This window comes from Mytilus californianus, unplaced genomic scaffold (genome assembly GCF_021869535.1).
Source record: "Mytilus californianus isolate M0D057914Y unplaced genomic scaffold, xbMytCali1.0.p SCAF_4, whole genome shotgun sequence".
NCBI classification, from domain to species: domain Eukaryota; kingdom Metazoa; phylum Mollusca; class Bivalvia; order Mytilida; family Mytilidae; genus Mytilus; species Mytilus californianus.
The window spans coordinates 118858556-118884743 of NW_026262690.1; the positions used below are offsets into that span (position 1 = coordinate 118858556).

Here is a 26188-nt window from a genome sequence, read left to right on the forward strand (position 1 = left end):
TAGCTTTTAAAATATAAAGGGTGTTATTTACAAATAGTTAACAAAGTTGCTGCTGTCACCGATGATGCAGCTGTCCCAAATATGCATTCCTATATTATGTAACATGATCCATGTATGTCTCACATTCTGCGAATTTTTTTGCAGGTGAGACGATTAAAATCAGAAACATATATTTTCCATAAATAAATTTTACAAGTGTGTGTAAGGCAAATTAATATGGTTTCTTGTAATTTTCTTTCAGATATCTTCCAACAGGTGACCTAAAATCAGTTAAATAAACCTATATATATATACATACATTAGTTATATCATTCCAAGCAGGATTGAAGAACCCCGAGTCTAGTTTGCCATCATCCAAATGAGCCAGGTAATTCCTGTAGTGTTTGATCCTTGCTAAGTCTGCAGCATGAGTGGTCTCCATTGCAGAAGGTAAATGGTCAAATCCACAAAGAGGAGGGGTCATTGGAGTCAAGTTCCTCAGTAATAGTATCATCAAAGTCAAATCAAAAGTTTTAGAATCTGGAACATCTAAAAAATACATAAGATAATAAAGATTATAAAAGTAAAAGCAAATAGCAAGTCTGTTCATATAATATTTTTAGCATAATCAATACTTGGGAATATTCTTACTCAAAAATTGTATAGTGAGTTCATTGATCACAGGTGTGAATAATGATTCAAAGGAGCATAATTTTTGGGAAAAAAAATGTAATACCATATTTCAAAGGAGGGTAACTGGGGCTCACAAACCTACCTAAAAGCCAGGTACAAGAATATAAACCCAGCTGCTATTATTTCTTTCTTAACTATATGCCATTTTTATCATTAGACCTATTAACGCTTATGATGATGATGGAATATGGGAATATGGTTTCATGATGCTGTATAGGCCATTCAAATAAACACAATTTTTGTATCACTTTTTCGTATCATACTCAGTTAAGTGAGATTTGAGGGGGGGGGGGCTTGTTATAGGTTCTTGTTTTATTTAATGTTATTACAGACAATTGTGAAGAAAAACCATATCTTAACAGACTCTCATTTGAAACAGCAAGATTTGGTCATATTTTCCAATTCCTCAGATCACAAAGCAAGGAAATAACAGTACATCTTAATAGTTGTTATGCAAAAGACTCCTTAATATAACAAAAAGGTATAGTCTCCAATGCTGGGAAATTTAATTCATAATTAAAGAACATTGTCATCTGCATTGCACATATTTTATCTGTCCAAGGGCAATAACTAAAAAACATATACCGACTTTGGGATGTATGGAGGGACGGATGGACGGACAGACAGAAGGACTGACATGGATGTACAACTGTTAACCATAATACGTCTCGTAAATGGGCATATAAAAACAGATACAGTCATACTGGAAAAAGGATAATATTTAAATCATCTGTAATAGGAAATATTTCTGAACAGAAAGTTTGGCTATGAACAATATATATATATAAACATAATTAAGCAAAGTTTTGTGTACACTTTCTGGGTATCTAGGAAAGGGATACACTGTATTATGAAATAAGAATTTCTGTACTATGAAATAAGAATTTCTGTACATACCAGGAAATCTAGGAAACAGGAGATTCCACTGTGATTGGTTGATTCTATGCTTCTTTTTTAAGTCAAACAATTTGTTATACTCCTTCTTTATTGTAGCATCTAAACATGCTGGAGCAAATTCACTATCAAAGAAGGTTCTAGCTGCATGAGGAGAAATTCCAGTTAATAACAAACTCATTCGAACATAGTTTTCTTCCTCTACAGAAAGAGATGCCATAGTTAAGTCTCCTTTATTCCTTTCCTAATTGTAGACAGAATTCTATCAAGCAAAAGATATTAATTAATAACTTTCAAATCATAGTTATTCACTATATGACAATAATTCCTGGCATTCAATTTGGATTAAATCTTGGTTGTTGTCCCTCTTATGAAGAAAACCACTTGGAAATCTGGTATATTTACCATGTGTTTACTGAAAAATAAGACATAAATGAATTTAAATGTCTAAACAGATCAAATGGATGCTTTTTGGTATAATTTCTGTATATACTGATATTTTAGTGTATTTTGCATATATAACAAAGTAAGTAAATTCTAAAAACACATTAAAAGACTTTAAGTTCATGAAAATTATCATTTACAGAGCAATATGAATAACATTTGATTGGTCAGTTATATATAACTCATTCTAACATAGTTTTCTTCCTCTACAGAAAGAGATGCCATAGTGAAGTCTTCTTTGTTCCTTTGCTAATTTTAGACAGAATTCTATCATGCAAAAGATCTTTACTACAATTTCTAAATCATAGTTATTTGCTATGTGACAATAATACATGGCATTCAAGTTGGCTTAAATCTTGGTTGTTGTCCACTTATGAAGAAAACACTATGATATCTGGTATATTTACTGCAAAATAAGATATAAATGAATTAAAATGTATGAACAGGTCAACATGGTCAATTGGATGCTTGTTGACCAGTATAATATCTGTACTGATTTTTTTTAATCTCCTTTATCATGTTTATGTGCATTTTGCTTATTTAAAAGTACATAATATCTAAAAACACCTTTAACAAATGTTTAAAGTTCATGAAAATTTTCTTTTAAAAGACAGTAACTCCTATATTTATATTTGGTAGATCTTAAGATTATAAACAAAACATGAAATGATGTGTAATGCAAACATTGCAATGGGGTATGGGGTTTGCTCATTGTTGAAGGCTGTATGGTGACCTACATGTATAGACTCTCTACATCATTTGGTCTCTGGTGGAAAGTTGTCTTATTGGCAATCATACCACACCTTCCTATTATTTTCAAAGTTCATTGTTTAAGTCATTATGGTGATATTGGCATTTTAGTTCATCTTCATGTTTTGCTGATCACTTTTACTGTTTACAGTTTTTGTCAATACTTTTTCTCATCATGGACATGATTTTCAAAGATAAGATAAAATGCTTAATTTGTCAAATACCTTAATGTATGGGCAAAACTCCTATGAAACCTAAAAAATTATTGTAAATTTGATTGGTCATACTTATTTTTTTTTATTTACCTTCAATAGGAATCCAAAATTACTATTGGTTTGTTCTTGTATTTATGCTACAGTTATTCTAGAGTTAAGTGCTTTTCATGAGCTGATTGTCATTGCATGTTGATTGTTTTACTGCATGTTTTTCTATGAACATTTAATCAGTTCACTGAGTTGTTTTTAAACTGCATGTTCTTCTATGAACATTTACTCAGTTCAATGAGTTGGGTTTTTTTTACTGCATATTCTTCTATGAACATTTAATCAGTTCAATGAGTTGTTTTTTACTTCATGTTCTTCTATGAACATTTACTCAGTTCATTGAGTTGGGTTTTTTTACTGCATGTTTCTCTATGAACAATTAACCCAGTTCACTGAGTTCACTGAGTTGGTTTTTTGACTGCATGTTTTTCTATGAACATTTACTTAGTTCACTGAGTTGGGTTTTTTACTGCATGTTTTTCTATGAACATTTACTCAGTTCACTGAGTTTTGTTTTGACTGCATGTTTATCTATGAACATTTACCCAGTTCACTGAGTTGTTTTTTTGACTGCATGTTTTTCTATGAACATTTACCCAGTTTACTGAGAGTTTTTTTTTATTACTGTATGTTTCTCTATGAACATTGACCCAGTTCACTGAGTTGTTTTTTTTATCTGTATTTTTTTCTATGAACATTTACCATGTTCACTGAGTTGGTTTTTTTTGACTGCATGTTTTTCTATGAACATTTACCCAGTTTACTGAGTTGGGTTTTTTTTACTTTATGTTTTTCTATGAACATTTACTCAGTTCACTGAGTTGGTGTTTTTGACTGTATGTTTTTCTATGAACATTTACCCAGTTCACTGAGTTTTTTTTTTTTGACTGTATGTTTTTCTATGAACATTTACCCAGTACACTGAGTTTTTTTTTTAACTGTATGTTTTTCTATGAACATTTATCCGGTTCTCTGAGTTTTTGTTTGTATTGTATGTTTTTCTATGAACATTTACCCAGTTCTCTGAGTTGTTTTGTTTTGACTGTATGTTTTTCTATAACCATTTATCAACTTCACTGAGTTGTTTTTTTTTTGACTGTATGTATCTCTATGAACATTTACCCAGTTCACTGATTTTTTTTTTTAACTGTATGTTTTTCTATGAACATTTACCCAGTTCACTGAGTTTTTTTTTACTGTATGTTTTTCTATGAACATTTACCCAGTTCTCTGATCTGTTTTTTTGACTGTATTTTTTTATATGAACATTTACCCAGTTCACTGAGTTGTTATTTTGACTGTATGATTTTCTATGAACATTTATCCAGTTCTCTGATTTGTTTTTTTGACTGTATGTTTTTCTATGAACATTTACTCAGTTCTCTGAGTTGGTTTTTTGACTGTATGTTTTTCTATGAACATTTATCCAGTTCTCCGAGTTGTTTTTTTGACTATGTTTTTCTATGAACATTTATCAACTTCACTGAGTTGTTTTTTTTTACTGTATGTTTCTCTATGATCATTTACCCAGTTCACTGAGTTTTTTTAACTGTGTGTTTTTCTATGAACATTTACCCAGTTCACTGAGTTTTTTTTTACTGTATGTTTCTCTATGAATATTTACCCAGTTCACTGAGTTTTTTTTTAACTGTATGTTTTTCTATGAACATTTATCAAGTTCACTGAGTTGTTTTTTACTCCAATTTCTTTAATGAACATTTACTCAATTCACTGAGTTTTTTTTACTGTATGTTTCTCTATGAATATTTACCCAGTTCACTGAGTTTTTTTAACTGTATGTTTTTCTATGAACATTTACCCAGTTCACTGAGTTTTTTTAACTGTATGTTTCTCTATGAATATTTACCCAGTTCACTGAGTTTTTTTTTAACTGTATGTTTTTCTATGAACATTTATCAAGTTCACTGAGTTGTTTTTTACTCCAATTTCTTTAATGAACATTTACTCAATTCACTGAGTTTTTTTAACTGTATGTTTCTCTATGAATATTTACCCAGTTCACTGAGTTTTTTTTTAACTGTATGTTTTTCTATGAACATTTACCCAGTTCACTGAGTTGTTGTTTTGACTGTTATGAATTTCTATGAACATTTACCCAGTTCACTGAGTTTTTTTAACTGTATGTTTCTCTATGAATATTTACCCAGTTCACTGAGTTTTTTTTTAACTGTATGTTTTTCTATGAACATTTACCCAGTTCACTGAGTTGTTGTTTTGACTGTTATGTATTTCTATGAACATTAAGCAAGTTCACTGAGTTGTTTTTTACTCCAATTTCTTTTATGAACATTTACTCAATTCACTGAGTGGTTTTTGTTACTGCATGTTTTTTTTTTTTTGTGCTATATAGATATAAGAAGATGTGGTATGAGCTCCAACGAGACAACTCTCCTTCCAAGTCACAATATGTAAAAGTAAACCATTATAGGTCAAAGTACCGTCTTCAACACAGAGCCTTGGCTGACACCGAACAGCAAGCTATCAAGGGCCCCAAAAAAAGACAAGTGTGAAACCATTCAAACGGGATGTATGCATGTAACATCATTGTCCTTGGTAAGGGGGAGGTTTTGGCAACTGCAAATATTTATCACATAGTTGTTGAAATCTATTTTTAGTTTATCAGTCCTGGTGGATTATGTAACCTTTTCTGCAGTTATCTTTATTATTAAAAACACTCAAGATATTTTGGTGTCCTTGTCAAAATTTGCCGGTCACCAGTGAGTGGACTGATAAATTAAAACATTTCTCGTTTAACCCCGCCACATTCTGTATGTGCTTGTTTAAAGTAGGGAGCCTGTAATTATATGGTTGTCATTAGTTGCTGTTAATCATATTTATTTTAGTTTGTTGTTTTGTACATAAATGTTGGTTTTTCTTGTTTGAATTCATTGACATTTTGAATGACCATTAGTGGTTCATCTTAAACTGACCTTATCAAAAACTTTAACATGTAAACTATGCAAAGTTTCAAAGGCAAAAGACCATGACTGAGGGAGAGGGGCCAACATATCTACATTAATTATCAGATACATGAATCAACGCTGATAAAATTGCATATGTATAGATTGTTTTCTTTGCATTGATGTAGTAAAATATCAGCTGTGAGCTAAATTTGAACATTTTTACAAGTGAGTGCAGCCAATGAGTTACAAAGCTTCACATTGTGTCAAGCAGCTTATATTTTACAATTTCTATACATAAAAAACCTGATAATCTGTTCATTGTTCTATAACCATAAAATTGAGAATGGAAATGGGGAATGTGTCAAAGAGACAACAACCCGACCATAGAGCAGACAACAGCCGAAGGCCACCAATGGGTCTTCAATGCAGCGAAAAACTCCCGCACCCGGAGGCGTCCTTCAGCTGGCCCCTAAACAAATATGTATACTAGTTCAGTGATAATGGACGTCATACTAAACTCCAAATTATAGCCAAAATATGCAATCTTTAATGACCTGACAACAGTATCGTAACTATATCCCTTCTTAATAAGTCTGTTTAAAGGTTTTGTTAGCTTTTGAGGTGAATACTGACATTTTTGTGCTTTGTAAAGAATATTACCATAAAAGATTGGATGTGAAATACCCGAACGTATAAGATGTCTGCATGTTGAGTTATATTTACGAATGATGTCCTTATACCGATGATAAAATTTAGTAAATGTTTTGACAAGTTTATGATATCGAAAACCCTGGTGTAATAATTTTTCAGTGATACATAAATTTCTCTCGCTAAAATCTAATACGTTGTTACATACACGAGTGAATTGTACAAGTTGAGATATATAAACACCATAAGATGGTGACAAGGGAACGTCACCATCTAAAAATGGATAATTAACGATAGGAAATGAAAAATCATCCCTTTTATCATAAATTTTTGTATTAAGCTTCCCGTTAATGATATAGATACCAAGATCGAGGAAAGGACAGTGGTCATTGTTAGTATTAGCTTTATTTAAAGTAAGTTCAACAGGATAAATTTCTTTAGTATACATACTGAAGTCGTCATTATTGAGAGCCAATATATCATCCAAATATCTAAAAGTATTGTTAAATTTTTGTATCAGATGTTGTTTCGATGGGTCTTTGCTGATTTTAGTCATAAATTGTAACTCATAACAATACAAAAACAGGTCCGCAATAAGTGGCGGACAGTTAGTCCCCATAGGAATTCTGATAACTTGGCGATATACAGAATCTCCAAAGCGAACAAAAATGTTATCAAGTAAAAATTCAAGGGCAGATATAGTATCAAAGCATGTCCAATTGACATAGCTCTTTTGTTTGTTGCTACTAAAAAATGACCTAAAAGAGTTTGAACATATGTATTCTCATTCCGACTTTTTAAATGCCCATTTAATTAGGTGTGTGAATTTTTTCTTTATAAGAATATGAGGCAAAGTGGTATATAGGGTAGAAAAATCAAAACTTTGAAAAGATTCAAAATCACCAATATATGCATGCAATTTATCAAGTACTTCCAATGAGTTTTTCACACTCCAAAAGTAGTTAATTCCACTATTTTCAAAGGCCTTATTTGAACAATTTATTATCAGATTTTTGATTGTACCAAGTGTACTAGTAAGTAGAATAGACAATTTAGTAGTGGAACAATGACTTGAAGACGAAATAAATCTATATTTGTAAGGTGATTTGTGTAGCTTCGGAAGCCTCAGCTTCAGGGAAGGATGATTACAAATATTTTTGACTTACCATTGGTGGTTCCCCTTAAACAGTTTAAACTGACCTAATCACCAATTTTAACATGCAAACTAAGTAAAATGCTCAAGGTCAATAGACCATGACTTAGGGTCCAGGCCAAATAATTTAAATGGAAATGAGATGTGCCAATGCTGATAATGGTTACTCTGAAACTTACCTAATCACAAACTAATACATTGTTGAAGCCATCTTCACCGCAAGAAACAGCATATTAAAGTCTTGCCTTCGCATCTTTGTTAAAGTTTAACCATGTCACATATTCAGGTACCTGACAAAAAAGTTAGAAATATTGTTAGTGTTATGTGTACTGTGCTGTGATAAAGGGGATTTTTGTTATACTGATTTTCAGGTTTTTTTCCCCATCAACCTTTTTTTATGATTAAACGACATAATTTATGTAATTGGACAGGTTAAATATTCCCCAAATTTGGAAAATACAGGGGGAGGGGAGTCCATGTATCATTAAAGTTGTAAAGTGACAGTAAACTACTGAGAGATGTAAACAACTAAGTACTACAAATCATTTACACATTATTTGGAGAACATTCAAGTTAAGTAAATTATGTACAACTTTACAACATGTACAAAGAGGCATGTTAAAGAATTGAATACTTTTATAATTTTCTTTATTTCTTTATGGAATAACAGTGCATTTCTAATGCATATATATGCAAATATCCATGTAAATGCGATTTTATTTAAATTTCATTTTTAATCAAAAGATAGTTATAGTTAACAGTATAATGTATGAAACCTATAAACAGTGATAAAGCTTGGAAAATGCAGGGAAATTTACTCTCCATGGTAACATTTTGTGTCAATTTAGCTGCTACAAGTATAGTGAAAATTAAACCCACATTAAAAAAAAAACTGATTTAGGGTATTTAAAGCTGAAATTGGTGTCTATCATTGAAGATTTTATGTTCTCTAGATGCCTATTAATTAATTTTGTCATTTGGTTGCTTATTCATTGACATTCTGCATATATCTTTTTATGCTATTATCATGATGATGGGGTTTGATTATTATGGGCTCTAGTTTAAGAAAGATTCATAACATATGAGAAGGTATTATTAACCAACTATTCATTCTTTTATTTTATGGTGCATGTTTTGTTTTTTAAAAAGAATGATTATAAAGTTGAAAATAGAAGCTCTAAAGAGCCTGTGCTCCTCACCTAGGTCTATGTGCATCTTCAACAATGGACACTCTCCAGTATGTGGTCTAGAATAGAATTCATGAAAAAAAAAAATTTTTGATCTTGAAATGGTGGTAATTTTTTTTTCTGTTTACAGTTTTTCTCTATCTTTTTTTAGTTTTTGCCAAAAACGCAAAAAAAAGGGTAAAAAAATTCAAACAAAATAGTTTATAGATTGAATGATTGATTTTTGGTTGCTTAAATGTTTTCAAGATATAAGGCAAAACACTAATAAACTGTTCACATGGAGTTATGTCTTGCCTGTCGGCAGAATATTCAGGAAAAGGAAACTAGGGTACAGGGCATGGAACTGGTATACAAACTAATATGTACTGATAGTAATGCAACTTTAATTTGTTTAAAGAAATTATCATTGTCTATCAAACTAACTTAATCAGGAAACTTAACCTTGAAAATTGGTAATAAATTTAAAGACACTTTACCATGCCCTACAGGGGCAGGGCAGCAAAATACTTGTAAACTGATATGTACTGATAGTAATGCAACTTTTTAGAAATTATCATTGATCCATCACAAGTAATTTCCTATCAAACAGACTTAAAAGCAGAAAACTTAAACAATTGTTGACACAACCAATAATGACGCTGCCAGAAAAACAACACCTATGTCTCACCTTCCGCAACCTCAGTCACAGGGGGACTGTCTCTAAAAGCCCAAACCCCATCTCTAAAATTGCTGGACCATGAACTGTAGGAGAGAGGCTCGAAATGGTTGAAAAAACGAGATGTACTGATAGTAATGCATCTTTATAAAAGATGTCAATGATCTATCACAAGTCATGCGAGTAGTTCTTATCAAATTGATTTAAGCAGAAAACTTTACATTCAAAATTGCTAATTAATTCAGTCACTGGACCAAGCTAAGAGGGCAGGCCTCAAAATAGTTGTCAAACTGATATGTACTGATAGTAATTAATGCAACTTTATAGAAAGTATCATTGATCTTTAACAAGTAGTTCGATGGAAATGGTAGACAAACTGATATGTACTGATAGTAATGCAACTTTATAAAATTGCTTATTACTTGATAGTTGCAGATGTTGGACCATGACCTATGGGGCAGGGCTTCGTAATAGTCAACAAACTGACATGCAACGAGTCCAATAAGGAGTCCTCAGACTGTTTCTGCAATGTTGACTCTTTTTTAGATCCTGTATTGCTGATCATTTTTGCTAATTTAAGTTGCTTTCTATTTTATAAATTTTAAGCTATTAAATAAAAACACCAAAAAATTGTAAAATTATCATTTAAGAGCATTAACCATGTTTACTCTACAAGGTGTCGTCAAATCATTTTGGCCATGTGTAAACTTATTCATTGTTGTTATTTGGTGATCTTGTCTTGCTGTCAGATCATTTTTGCTTATCAAAGTTTCTCTCTACCTATCATGGTTTTTAGTAGGCAAAAATGAAAATAAACGGTTAACAAACACAAAGAGATTCAAATGTATGTCTAGCCTTTTTGTTATGTTGATAGTAAAATATAAATGTTGAAATTAGAATAGCAATACTTTAACATGTAAACTAAGCAGAAGTTTCAAAGTCAATAGACCATGACCGAGGGGGCAGGGACAAATAATCTTTACAGAAATGAGATGTTCCAATGCTAAATACAACTGCATACCAAATATCATTGACCTACCACTAGTCTAGTGGTTCCCCATAAAATGACTTAATCACAAACTAATACATGTAAACTAAGCAAAAGTTTAAAAGTCAATAGACTTGATGACTGACGGGGTGGGGCCAAATAATCTCTATGGAAATGAGACATGTGTCAATGCTATTATCACTGCATACCAAATAACATTTACATACCACTACTACAAGTGGTTCCCATAAATCATTAATCACAAACTATTGTTGATGTTTCTGCTGCTGGAAACAGCATACTTATGTCTCACTTTTTGACTCCATCATGAAGGCAAGACAAATCAAAGTACTGAAGTACTGAACATCGGATGACTGCAAGTTCTGGTGGATGGTCACAGGCACTTGTCTCAGAAAGAAAATCACATCTCTATACCTGAAAGTTAGGTTAAGGTACATAGATATATTTTTTTCTGAGACAAGTTCGTGTGTGGATGATGAATAAATGACAGGGAATTCAACATCACCGTTATAATTATTATATTGTAGTGATATAATCAACTGTTTTCAGTATACTTTGGTTTGTTGTTATATATTATATTAATATTTGTATAACAGTTATATATAATTATCATCCATATGTATATCATTCTATTCTACTATATTCTAATGATAGTACAGTGCAAGTGCATGGTGGACACTCTTCTGTAATAATTCGTTTTTCTAATAGATTGGATTTTAGTAGACATTCATATTTTCCCGCGTTTGTTGCAAAACGTTCTTGAGATATTCTTATGCATGCGTTAACACAAATTTTCGGTATTCTTGATTTGTTATTGATATATATATTTCTCACGACAAAACATTTTCATAACATTAATCTATGTTCTTAAAAATTATTTTCATGAATATTTATTGATGAAATTAAGACATAACAAGCGATAAGGAATGTTATTTTGCACTCGATAATATCCGTGTAATTATACGAAATATGTTCGGTTATCAGTCAAAAACACAAGTCACATGGGTAGAAATGTCTGTGGCAACAAAACACCGGAGTGCCCTCACGGTCATTTGCTGTAAAAATGGTAAATTTCATCATTTAAGGGCAATAACTCCTAAAAATATTTCTTTGACAAATTTGATGTTAATTTACAATAGGTAGATCTTAACATTCTGAATATTTTTGCCAACCTAAGATTTTCTCTATTTCTAAAGGTTTTCAAGATTGGTGTAATAGACAAAACTTGCATTAAACCCTTATGTTCTATCTTTAGCCATTTTGACCATGTCAGTTGGCAGCTTTTTAAAATTTGATACCCAAGTGATAATTATGGCCAAGTTTAATTAAATTTGACCACTTTGTTTCAGAGGAGAAGATTTTTGTAAAAGTTAATGGACCACGACAGATGTCAAGGAATTAGCAAAGCTTGACTGGCCCTTTGGGCCAGGTGAGCTAAAAATGTGCCAAAAAACTTGAGAAAAAAATAATGTGCACTTTTTCTTTTCTACAGAAGGTACGTTACAAAGTAGGAAAGATGTTTTTAAAAGAATCTCCTAATAGGTAATAATTGAAGTGAACTGTATCATGTGTATTGATGGAAGATGCGAGATTTTCTAGCTGCGCTAAAGACCCATTTGTGGCCTTGGGCTCTTTGGTCAGGCTCTTGTCCATTTGACACATTCTGGGAGGATTATTGCCTGTTTCCAATCTCAATTCTTTTAGTAGTACAATCTTAGTTTTCATTTATTTTTGTGTTAGATTAAAATCATTGATAGGATATATGTATGATAATTTATTATATGAATAAAAAAGAAACCATGATAAATGGGGAATGTGTCCATTGGACACAGGTGACACCCTGTTGCATATAACTTTATAAAGGGACATAACTTAAGAAAAGTAAAAATAAGGCAAAATTAAGTTATAGAATGGAAACCAAAAATTCAGCAATTTTTCCATTTGTAAAGGGGCATAACTCTAGAACAGTAAAAGTGACGCCACCAAAATTCAAAATTAATTTGTGTTTTGTGGTAATATGCATTTTGTATGAGTTTTATAACATTTGGTAGAGGCAAACTTAAGTTAGGAAATGGAAACCGAAAATCAGCATTTTTTTCCACTTGTGAAGGGGCGTAACTCTAGAACGGTAAAAGTGATGCCAACAAAATTCCAACTTGATCTGTGTTTATTCATAATAAGAATTGTGTATAAGCTTGAGGCAAACTTAAGTTAGAGAACAGAAATGAAAAATTCAGCAATTTTCCATTTGTAAAGGGGCATAACTCTAGAAAGGTAAAAGTTGCGCCATCCAAATTCAAATTTGATCTGTATTTTGGGGTAATAAATATTGTGTATAAGTTTCATAACATTTTGTAGAGGCCAACCAAAGTTAGAGATCGGAAACCAATTTCGGGAAGTATGGACGGATAGACGGACTGATGGTAAGACATACAGACGGACAAGGGTAAAACTTAATGCCCCTCTGCTACAGCGGGATGAAAAAACTATTTCTAATAATCAATTACACAGTCTCTTTCTAGTCTATAAAATTTACAGTTTAAGTTTGAACGATCGATCCATTCACTTATGCATAATCAATAACAATATATATCTCAATTATAGATGATGCTCTTTCAGTTCCTTTTGGTTTTTTTTCTGTCCATTTCTGGTCTTTTCAGTAAATCATCGCTCTTTCCTGTAAATGGTAAAGTGACGCCACCAAAATTCAAACTTAATCTGTGTTTTGTGGGTTTTGTGGTAATAAGCAGTTTGTGTGAGTTTCATAACATTTGGTTGAGGCAAACTTAAGTTAGGAAACGGAAACGAAAAATCAGCATTTTTTTTCCATTTGTGAAGGGGCGTAACTCTAGAACGGTAAAAGTGATGCCACCAAAATTCCAATTTGATCTGTGTTAATTCACAATAAGCATTGTGTATAAGTTTATTAACATTTGGTTGAGGCAAACTTATGTTAGAGAACAGAAATGAAAAATTCAGCAATTTTCCATTTGTAAAGGGGCATTACTCTAGAAAGGTAAAAGTGGTGCCATCCAAATTCAAATTTGATCTGTGTTTTGGGGTAATAAACATTGTGTATAAGTTTCATAACATTTTTTAGAGTCCAACCAAAGTTAGAGATCGGAAACCAAATTCGGGACGTACGGACGGATAGACGGACGGACGGTACGATATACAGACGGACAACTAGGTAAAACTTAACGCCCCCTCTGCTACCACAGAATTAAAAAAACTATTACTTTAATAATCAAGTTATACTGTCTCTTTCTAGTCTATAAAATTTACAGTTTAAGTTTGAACGATCCATTCACTTATTATGCATAATCAATAACAATACATGTGTATATATAGATATAAGAAGATGTGGTATGAGTGCCAATGAGACAACTCTCCATCCAAGTCAAAATTTATGAAAGTAAACCATTATAGGTCAGAGTACGTACGGTCTTCAACACGGAGCCTTGGCTCACACCGAACAGTAAGCTATAAAGGGCCCTAAAAATTACTAGTGTAAAACCATTCAAAGGGGAAAACCATCTCAATTATACATGACGCTCTTTCAGTTCCTTTTTGGTTTTTTTTTGTCCATTTCTGGTCTGTTCAGTAAATCATCGTTCTTTCCTGTAAATCGTTTGACAGCTTTTCAAATGATTTTTATTGTTTGTTCTTATGTTGTACTGTTACACCAGTGTCCCAGGTTAGGGGGAGGGTTTGGTGCCAGCAAACATGTTTAACCTTGCCACATTCTTTATGTGCCTGTCCCATGTCAGGCCATTGAAAATTTAAAGCTAGTTTCCAATTACACAAAAAAAAAATGTAAATGTCTGCAGGCAGGTAAACATTTCATTTTTTAAAAAAAAATTTGCAAAATGAGGCAAATGCAATTTTCCCCAACAGAATATTTTTTCTTAAACCACTGACAGAACAGATTAAACAAAAACTTGTTCGACATTATATCTTGATGTACAAGTACCGTATATATATATATAACATTTATAATGATATAAGATATATTAAACTTAAAGAATGATAAATTAAACATTTTAAAAGAAATTATCAAACAATTAGAGTATCATTGATAATTTGTCTTAAGGTTAGGGGAAACCAAGAATCTTTTTTGAATGGCCTCAGGGGCCTGTGGTTCGGTGGTTGTTGTTGGTTCATGTCTGTCACATTGTTTTGTTATAAATTCAGGCTGTTACATGTAGTTTTCTGAATTGAATTGTTTCACATTTTTCATGTCGGGGTCTTTTATCATGTTTATAGCGGACAATACAGTATGGTTTTTTCTGATTGTCGAAGGCAGTATGGTTGCCTATAATTGCTTACATCCACTTCATTTGAACCCTGGTCTCAATGGAAATCTGACGACATACCACATTTCCTTATTTTGTAATAGATAACTGCTGACTTAAACTGTGCACTGGAACCACCATCCATTTAACTCTGAAAGAGGAGGGGGCTATGGTTTTTTTCTAAATAAATATTCTGAAGACCATTTTCGGGACGCCAGGATTGGCTGATTTTAACAACGGGAAATTCTATCTGGAATTTGGGATAGAAATACATCGGCCAATTCTCTGACTCACTCACGCAGCCTACCAAAGATTTATGAGAACAAAAATGTTTTTATGCAGCTTTACGTCAGTCAGAGTAATATTGATGATAAATTGTCTGATTGGTTACGGCTGACAGAACATCAATCATACCTGAGCATTTAAATCATTGAACCTTCAAACTCTCAAATTGTCAAACAAATTTATCAGTCAAGGGTGTAACTTAAATAAGTTATTAGAGAAAAGAATAACATACATGTGTTATTACGGATACTTTCTCTTAATCTGTAGTAACATATGTTTGATATCATTTAAATGTACCATAAAAATTTTTATTTTCAGTTAGCACTTGGGAATTCTTGAAACTTGCGCAGTAACTTAATACATAACCTTGAAAACTAGTTTTCCAATTCAATTAATACATTTTTGATCAACCATGGTAAATCAATGAGACAAGGCTTTTAAGTGATAACTTAGCTGTAATAACAAGGCTTAGTTAATACAGGCATTTAACTTATTACATGAGACACTTGGGAATGACTAGGAAGCTTGCGCAGAACCTCATTACATGCTCTTATCATTATTTATTACAATAAATTAAAATACATTGTGATATATATAGGAGAAAAGGCTTTGAAGAGATGTAGAGAAGCTGTAATAACACCCTTTAGTTATTACAGGCATATTTTTTTCTGTAATAACATGGATGTGTTATGCATGATTGGCAAACTATGGGCTGTTATATCTTTTTAAAGTTTAATATACATAAAGACAATTATAATATCAATAGAACTAGTACACAATTTAACAAAATAAAGGCTGTATAATGCCCCTTTGAAACATGTAACATACATATGTTATCACAGATTTTTGATTTTTTAGCCCTCAATAACAAATGTATGTTATTTTTCTCTAATAACTTATTTAAGTTAGACCCTTGACTGTTTATCTTGGTCTGGATTTTTCACAAAACAAGTCTGTGATTCCAGAATTTTCTAATTTTAAAGCAGTCTGGGAAAGGCGTCAAAGCAAAATATAAAATAGCCTTTCAAGACGTCATAATTATTTGGACTAGGAAATCGGGATGAGACCCCCTCTCGACCCCATTCATCACATCTCCCCCTTTTCCTCAAAAATTGAATGGTAGTTTCCTAACTAAGTGGACCTTATTTGATGAAATTCAGCTGTTTGTTTATTTGGTACATTTAAACATGTCTATGGGAACAAACAAAGGAATGTCATGCTTTAAAACTTTTACAAGTGAATATGTCATGTCTGTACACAAGTAGAAGTACTTTTTTGGGTGTTGTCATATCTTTCATTTCCTGTGCCTTGTGATCAATCTGTGTGAGAGTCCTTTTACAATTTAGTCAATTCCTACCAGTTGGTTTCTACTTGATTCCACAGTTTGATTCCTATGTGTTGCAGATGATCCTTTGAGTTCTGGTGTTTGACTTATCTTCTGTTTAACCTGCAACTTGAAAATGGAATACTGCAAAATCCTACTTTCGTTTTTTAATTGGCTAATCTGAAGACCGAAATGTATGAATAGATCATAATGTACTGTAATGGGTTGAATCAACTTTATACTAATAACCTGCAAGTAATTGCAGCACAAAGTTTTTCTCTGGAAAACAAGTCTGCTACTATCTATCTGAACAACATACTAAAAAAAATAAAGTGGTGTTATTATTCAAACTTTAAGTAATGAAATAAATAAATACATAAATAATCTATAATTTTATTTCAAGAGGATAATCTCATTAGTTAAAACCACAGGGACTCGGTTAGCAGATTAAAATTTTGATTATCAATGTTTTTCAATTATTTTTTTTTCGTATTTCCTGTCTATTTGTATTACATTATTAACGTTTTTAACGTTGGCATCAATATTTCTTTGTTTTCTAGCAATGTACAGTTTACTATCCATATCCGTATACTGAAAAATCCTAAACTGCTCATCGAGTCCCTGTGGTTAAAACTAATCTTCGCGAGAGTCCTCAAAATAATAATAACATATTTATAAAGTACATACAATATTATAATGATATATCATATACAATATACAATTGTATATAGATATTAATGAAAAAAACATATTAATTTGCACAATTTATGAAAAAAATTGTAACATTTTGTTTTAAAGGGTGAACAAAACACAAAGAAAATAGAAAAAATACAAGAAAGAGCACTCAGATTCATTTATGATGACTACAAAAATTCTTACGATACACTCCTTGAACAGTCTAAGCTACCAGCACTAAAAATCAGAAGAATGAGAACCATGGCATTAGAGACTTATAAAATAATTAATAAATCAAGTCCAGAATTCCTGCATAATTTAATAAACATTAAAGAAAATTCATATAACTTCAGGTACAAAGGCATAGCGGATATACCACGGTCAAAAACAACAAGGTATGGTAAGAAAAGCTTTACTTATGAGGCATCAAGACTCTGGAACTCCTTGCCAAATGAGGCAAGGAGCTTATCAATTTTTGGCCAGTTCAAAAATTTTATCTCCACCTGGTGTTTTTCAGAAAGTTATACCTGCAGTTCTTGTAAATAATGTAACTCCTTGCTGCCACATGACTTGACCTTGAAGCCTGCTGTTTGTTTTATGTTTTTTTTTTTTTTTTTTTGCAGTTATTTTTATTTATTATTTATTTGCTTTGCTTATGCATTACCTGTGCTGTAGCTGCTTGCAGTCTTTTGTTTGTGCTTTAAAGTGTTTAATTTTGCATGTGCTACTTGGATACACATATTGTGTGTTACTATGTGCTGATATTAAACATTTGTTTTAATATATATCTTGCTTAGCTTTTATTTTGCATGTGCTATCTATGTATTAATACATGTATGTGCTGTCTGTATGTTTGTGTTGTATATGAATCTGATGTTATTACATGTATGTTTTGTTTATTAATATCAGTCGGTTAAAGAGCTCTTAAGAGCGCATGTTCTTTGTTATTATGTATATATCCAACCCGACTTTAAATAAAGATTACTTTACTTTACTTTACTTTAAAGGGACACTAGCTGTCAAATTCATGTTCACCGATTTGACTCAAATTCTCATATTTGATTTATAACCATGTAAGACATTTATCCAAATTATAAAAAGTCTAAAATAAACAATTTACAGGGCATGGGGTCGATAATATGTAGCTTCGTTTCGTGTGTATTTAAGTCTTGACGCCATCTAATCAGTATTATCCGGAGTTGACCTCCGAATACCTCCGATGGTCATATAAGCGATATAAACATAAATATAGATATAAATAGAACGCGAAATCGTGCAATTGGATTTTTCTAGGTCTGTTTCATATTATGGATTAAAAATATATGTTAATCATCGTTTTTACCTGTATAAGAATGATTTTTTTGTGGATCGAATCAGTCAATCAAATGATTTACCTTTGTTTCACTTTCAATGTTGACATTCTTTTCCTTTAAATAACTTAACACGCACAATGCATGCGTTATACGTCTCTAGCTAAGGGGTTAAATTAAAGTTCACATGAATACGGATTCAATTAGGTCGAATTATTCACTTGCAAGTGAATAATTTATCATCATTGTTTCTTAGCTTAATTTGACAAAATTGAACCATACTGGCTGCTTAAAGCGAATTATTATTTCACTTTCATCAATGATTGAACAAAAAAAATCATACTTTAGATTTTTTATATATCTCGTAGCTAGTGCCCCTTTAAAAGATACAAGTGTATTACTCATCTTTATTTCATTGGGTAAAGGGTTCCATATATGTGAACCAGAATATGTAAATGTTTTCTTCAAAAAATTTGTTTTTGGCTTTGGAAGATTTAATAGTTTTTCATCAGATGAACGTAAATCATAATTTTGAGTATCAGTAAAATGAAAGTGTTCTTGTAAATAGTTAGGAACCATATCATTTAATGATTTAAATACACGTATTGCCTTTTGATATTGAATTCGTTTTTCCACATTTAACCAGTTTAAACTATTAAACAATAAACTGGAGGATGTCATTATGTCAGCTTCTACTATAACCCTAGCAGATTTCTTTAATAATTTATTAATTTTTTTTTCCACCTTCACAACAACTACCCCATATATTGCAAAAATAATTAAACAATGGCAGAATATAAGCATTAACATAAATAATACGTATATGATATATGCATAGGTAAATACTTTCTTATCTTTTGTAATAAGTTGATTCTATTTTGATATTTACAGGACATTTTATCTATTTGCTCATTCCAATTTAGGTTTTTGTCGATATATAAACCAAGAAGTTTTTCACAATCTACATTCTCTATTTGTTCATCTGAAATATAGATGAGTCATTGATATCTAAAATGTTCCCAGTTGAATAAAGCCTCTGTTTTGAACCAATAATCATTGATTTACATTTTTTGTCATTTAGTTTCATACAATTTTGCGAACACCAGTTTTCAATTACATAAATATCATTTTGAAGGTTAGCATTTATCTCATGTACATTATTACCTTTACTATGTAAAATAGAATCATCTGTATATAAATCTATTAATGAATTTTCTAGTTCAGTGGATGAATCATTGAATGTTGGATGTGTACTGATTGATAATTTAGTCTTAGACGCATGATTTTTTTCATTAGTTGTTATTGGATTTGAACAAGCTGTGAGTAACTGCGAATACTCTCAGGTCTGTCTTAATTAGTGTCTTTTTGTTGTTGGGATGTACAAGTACGAAGTACCCGTCCTCGTCCACTCTGTGTTTTTGTTAGATGTACCTTTATTTGTATCCATCTGATGAGTTAAGCCTTTTAATTTCAACTGATTTTTATAGTTCGTTCTTATGTTGGATCATGTTGTACTGTTACACCACAGGGGCGGATCTAGCCATTTTTAAGGGGGATTCCCAACCCAGGATAGAGGGGAGCTCCAACTATATGTCCCCATTCAAATGCATTGGTCGTCCCCAAAAAAGGAGGCGGTTCCAAACCCGGACACCCCCTGGATCCGTAACTTCACCACTGTCCCAGGTTAGGGGAAGGTTGGGATCCCGCTAACATGTTTAACCTCGCCACATTCTGTATGTATGTGCCTGTCCCAAGTCAGGAATTTGCAATTTAGTGGTTGTCGTTTGTTGTTGTGTGTTTTTTTTTTTTTTATAGTATATGATACATCTTAAGAATGCTTTGGAGTTCATTAAATATATAATCATATTAAAAATAAATTAAATAAATTCCATAAATCCCCCCCCCCTCCTCCATCTGTCCACAAATCACTCATATCAGAATTCAAAACACCAAAAATGACACTGTCTTTTTCTGCTGTGTTTCATATTTGTTTCTCGTTCATTATTTTGTACATTAATTAGGCCGTTAGTTTTCTCGTTTGAATTGTTTTACATTTGTCATATCTGGGCCTTTTTTAGCTGACTATGCGATATGAGCTTTGCTCATTGTTGAAGGCCGTACGGTGACCTATAGATGCTAATTTCTGTGTCATTTTGGTCTCTTTTGAAGAGTTGTATCATTGGCAATCATACCACATCTTCTTTTTTATATTAATTAATTTAACCATCTAAACTCAATACCATATATGTACTCACTCGACTGATCATGAGAGAACTGAGCTATTTTTCACAAACAACTGTTGAGATCAAAATTTGATAAATACAAAACAAACCAAACTTGAAATACAGAAATCAAAGAAATCTGGTAACAAAGAAAAGGTCAGGGATGGCAGACAACTTTGCTGAGACTCTTTGAAGATTGGAACACAGCTCTGGATTAAAATATGTATGTGTCAGCAATACTCATGGATCTTTCGAATGTTTTTGACTGTCTAACACCTGGCAATCTTTTCAGTAAAAATCTGCCTATGGTCTTTTTTCAATATCTGTGAAATCACTTCAAAATTATCTTACAGATTGTAGGCAACAAATCAAACTTCAGGGAGTACTCAGCAGTTGGGCAGACATCCAGAAAGGGATACTCAAAGATTCAATCCTCGGACCGCTATTATCAGATAAATTCCAAGCCATTGCAGTTGGATATAAAATATATCATAGTTCGTATGATGAATTACTTGTACGAGCAAAAGTTCAATCACTGAACATTAGACGTATGCGTAACATGGCTATTGAATGTTAAAATTTATATAAGAGGGTGGTAAGGGGAAGAGAGGGGGGGGGGGGTTGGATGGTCACTGGCACTTGTCTCAGAAAAAAAATCACATCTCTATACCTGAAAGTGAGGTTAAGGTACATAGATATATTTTTTTTAGACAAGTTCGTGCGTGGATGATGAATAAATGACAGGGAATTCAACCTCACCGTAATAACTATTATATTGTAGTGATACAAATTAGTATACTCTGGTTTGTTGTATTTGTATATAACAGTTACATGTATATATAATTTTCATCCATTTGTATATCATTCTATAATTCTACTATTCTAATAATAGTGCAGTGCAAGTGCATGGTGGACACTCTTCTGTAATAACTCGATTTTTCTAATAGATTGGATTTGAGTAGGCATTCATATTTTCCCGCAAAACGTTCTTGAGATATTCTTCCGCATGCGTTAACACAAATTTTTGGTATTCTTGATTTGTTATTGATATATATACTTCTCACGACAAAACATTTTCATATCATTTATCTATGTTCTTAAAAATTATTTTCATGAATATTTATTGATGAAATTGATATATAACAAGCGATAAGGAATGTAATTTTGCGTTCGGTTATCAGTCAAAAACGAAAGTCACGTGGTTAGAAATGTCTGTGGCAGCACTACATCGGAATGCCCTCACGGTCATCCGATGTAATAAAAATCGGGAGAAACGAAGCACGAGAAAAAAGATCGTAAATATTAAGGAAATAAGTACTAGAAGTTATAACTCAGCCGTTCTTAGGGATCATGTAGTCATTATTAATGGACATGAAGACCCTGCAGTCACCTGTTAACAGTTTAACGTCCACTAATTGCATCTGATTTGAGAAAAGATATATTATTGATAGTAATTTGCAATAGAATTGCATAGTAGAATGGCAACAACATACATCAAGTTCTATTAGATTACACTAGTTTCAGAAGGTATTATAACACATATAAATACACATTAACGTTAATTCTCACGACGGTACCTGCTTCGCATATTCGGAAGAAACCATTAAGCATTTGATTGCATATCTTGGGGTATTATTTTGTGCCTTCATAGTTGGCCGAAATGTGTACGAAGTGACCATGAACTAAGCTAAAGTCAGCACAAAACTTGATCAGAGCCAATTGGAAGTTTTATCTAACAAGCCTTACAAGGTAACAATAATCCTTTGAATTAGTCCCGGTGTACTGTGTAATCAAATGCAGGACACACACTAGAAATAAGGGCTGAGTACCGAAACGAAACACGGAAAATAAATAAGGGGAAACACGAAGCACGCATATCGAATCAAACACGAGTAAACTAGAAATAAAAAAGTCAAAACACGAAAACACGTGAAATAAAAAGGCAGAAAACGTTGCACGAATATAACCCTTCACCACCCTATTGTCACAACCATGTTTACATGATTTAGTTGTACTGGAAGATGGTAAATATAATTTTAGATATTCTAATATTGTAGATATACCTAGGTTTCGACAATCAACCTATAGTTAAGACTCTTTTAAATGTACAGCTTCTGTTTCATGGAATGATCTACCTGATGATTTAAGAAAAAAGCTGATTTTGGTCGGTTTAAAAATATTTTAAAGTCATGGAATGGAAATGACTGTAAATGCACAGTTTGTGTGCAGATTATTAATTAATTTATTAAGATAAATTTTACCATTTAGATCATATCCCATATTTAATAAATGTATATATGTTATGCTATGCATTTTACCAGCTTCCTAATCATGCTTTGTTTACAGTTTTATATACTTTAGCTTTTAAATTAATACCTAGCTTATCATGCTTTTAATTTGCTTATAACTACCATGATTAATTATAGTGCTTCATTTTGTGTTGCATGCTTATTATGTATTGTACTTTATGTCTTGTAACGTCACAATGCCCAAATTGCACCAATTTCGCAAAAATAGCAGCGTAAATCTCACAAGTTTTCTTTGAGACGAAACAATTTGTATTTTTATGATTTGACATTATACATATATTTTAACAAAAGTTTCAGGTAGATATATATTTAGAAATACACAAAACGTTCACAGTATATATCAACAGATGGTGTATTCACTGGAAAAAGTAAAATCTACGAAAAGTCACCATGCGACGTCCACAAAAAGTCATCTTTAAAAAATGAGCAAATAAAATATGTTACAAGCATCCATTTCTTAAATTATGAATAGTAAGCATGAACTAATGTCAAATTGTGCTAAATATTTGGAGAAATAAAACAAATCATTTGTTATTCGATTTATAAGTATGTGGATTTAAGCATGGATGCAATTTGGGTACTCCTCATTACAGAATCATGGATCGTTTGGAGTTCGGTTTAAACCCATTTTCTATGATTCAAGATGGATTAAATTGGTGAAACTATATAGTAAACAAGGATACATCTACAAAATAAACATCGAATGTAAACTTTTGTCTGGATCATAAATAAACATAGGCGAAAAAACTGTCAAAATATGTGCAATGTGGGTACAACCACGTTATGTCGATTAAAACTCATTAGAGCTTAGTATGTTATTTCCTTGTTTGTATACTCCACGGGTGTCATTCAGTATATCGAGAAAAAAGATCGTGAAAGAATACCTAACGGTGGTCAAGTATTACGATTGGATCTGGTATATGATCGTAAATTCAATCTTATCGAGAAGACAAGGTCAATTCTGATCTAATATAATGAATTATACGGACAAATTTACCAAAAAATAAAACTGTTTGTCAAAATGGTTCTACATAATGATCAGTACCTGAGAAAAACCAAGGTTTAAAAGTAAACCGTTCTTACAAAACTACAAATGGTACATTGCTCCTCGATATTCCAATGACATTAAATATGTAAACAAACAAGATTTTTTTTCATAATTCGAATGACTAAACAACTTTTCTTTGAAAAATGTCATTCTTTTTTAATGATTCAAATGGTTCTTTATGGCATGGTATTGGTTGCAAAAATTTGATATTTTTCATTTAAATGCAATATTTCTTATTTAATTGGTATATTTCTTCATTTAAATGCAATATTTTTTTATTTGAATGGTATATTTTTTCATTTAAATGCAATATTTTTTATTCAAATGGTATAATTTTTCATTTAAATGGTATTTTTTTTCAATTCAAATGGTATAATTTTCATTCAACTGCAATAGTTTTTATTCAATTGGTATAAAATGTCATTTGAATGCAATATTTTTTATTCAATTGGTATAGTAGTTTTTTTTATTTATATGCAATAATTGCTTTATGGGAAATTCTTTGACGTCATAAGGTCAAATTTGCAATAACGTTTGTGATTGGTCGGAAATTGTTTCGATTTCTCCCCTTTCTTTCTAAACATGGGTGACCAAGAATTAAAAAACGCGTCAGAATATCGCCTCTCTAACTAAATCTAACGTTCGTGCGAGTCCTGCACTGGCTGTTAAAATCTTTTGGTCATAACTAGCATTTCTATTGCAAAATTTTGATGGTCAAAACGTTCGGTCCACTTTTCAAAAACCGTTTCAATGTATATGGATTTATATGCAAATATATTTTTTTAAATAGATTAGACACCGTTGGTTTTCCCGTTTGAATGGTTTTACACTTTTTATTTTTTGGGGGCCCTTTATAGCTTGCTGTTCGGTTTGAGCCAAGGCTCCGTGTTGAAGACCGTACGTTGACCTTCAATGGTTTACATTTACAAATTATGACTTGGATGGAGAGTTGTCTCATCGGCACTCATACCACATCTTCTTATATCTATATACAACGTAAACCAGACGTTTCTCAGACTGTTTTCTTTTTTTTAATAAATCCTTTGCCGCGCGTTGTGTACTGATTGATAACTCAGTCTGGGAGAACAAGATATATTTCAGTACCAGTTGTAATTAGGTTTGAGCAAACTTCCAGTAATTGCAAATATTCTTATGTCGGTACTTTGTGTCTATTGTCTTAATGTTAGTTTTTTTGTGTGTCTCGTACAGATCTTTTGAGTTAATTTGCTGATTTGTGCAGGTTGTTATTTTATTGTACTGTTACACCACTGTCCCAGCTTCGGGATGAGTTGCTCACAAACATGTTGTTGTACTGTTACACCGCTGTCCCAGATTAGGGGGAGGATTGTAATCCCGCTAACATGTTTAACCCCGCCACATTCTGTATGTGCTTGTCCCAAGTCAGGAGCCTGTAATTCAGTGGTTGCCGTTTGTTGCTTTGTTATACATATTTGTGTTTCGTTCATTTTTTTGTACATTAATTCGGCGGTTAGTTTTCTCGATTGAATTGTTTTACATTTTTGATTTCGGGGCCTTTTATAGCTGTCTATGCGGTGTAGGCTTTGCTTATTGTCGAAGGCCGTACGGTGACTTATAGCTGTTGATTTCTGTGTCATTTGATCTCTTGTGGAGAGTTGTCTCATTTGCAATCATACCACATCTTCGTTTTTATATCCACCCTGCCATATTCTTTATTTGCCTGTCCCAGGGATGGAGCCTGTAGTTTAGTGGTTGTCGTTGGTTCCTGTCTCGACTCATATTTGATATTGTGTAAATTGTTTTGTTATGTTTAATTAGGCTGTTAGTTTTTTCGTTTGAATTGTTCACACTTTTCATGTCGGGCCTTTTATAGACGACTTTACAGTATCAGGTTTTTTTGTCATTGTTAAAGGCCTTACGATTGTCTACAAAAAGCATTTGTCTACATGACGGCAAAAAGCTCTACAGAGCTTATGTTTGTAGTATTTCATGTAACCCGACTTAAAATAAATTTTTCTTATCTTATCTTATCTTATCTATAATTGCTTACATCCACTTCATATTTGAACTCCGGTGGATAGTTGCCTTATTAGCAATCATATTCCATCTCTTCATTTTTATATTATATACGTGACTTCTAAA

General features: G+C 32.1%; 2 protein-coding genes and 1 long non-coding RNA gene across 3 annotated transcripts in view; all 3 read right to left on the reverse strand.

Moving 5' to 3' along the window:
- LOC127737204 (putative ankyrin repeat protein RBE_0220) overlaps positions 1-1645 on the reverse strand; it is a 49429-nt gene extending 47784 nt beyond the window's left edge. The window contains exon 1 of the mRNA XM_052247736.1: positions 1570-1645. The gene's annotated coding sequence lies outside the window, so the exon portion shown is untranslated. The remainder of the gene's footprint in view (positions 1-1569) is intronic.
- Positions 1-26188, reverse strand: part of LOC127737205 (uncharacterized) — a 544729-nt gene that overhangs the window by 8822 nt on the left and 509719 nt on the right. The gene's annotated exons all lie outside the window — the stretch shown is intronic.
- On the reverse strand, positions 2204-16665 carry LOC127699222 (uncharacterized). Its single transcript, XR_007981137.1, has 3 exons — positions 16537-16665; positions 7928-8038; positions 2204-2416 (listed from the first exon to the last, which is right to left on the reverse strand). It is a non-coding gene; the product is annotated as an uncharacterized LOC127699222 (long non-coding RNA).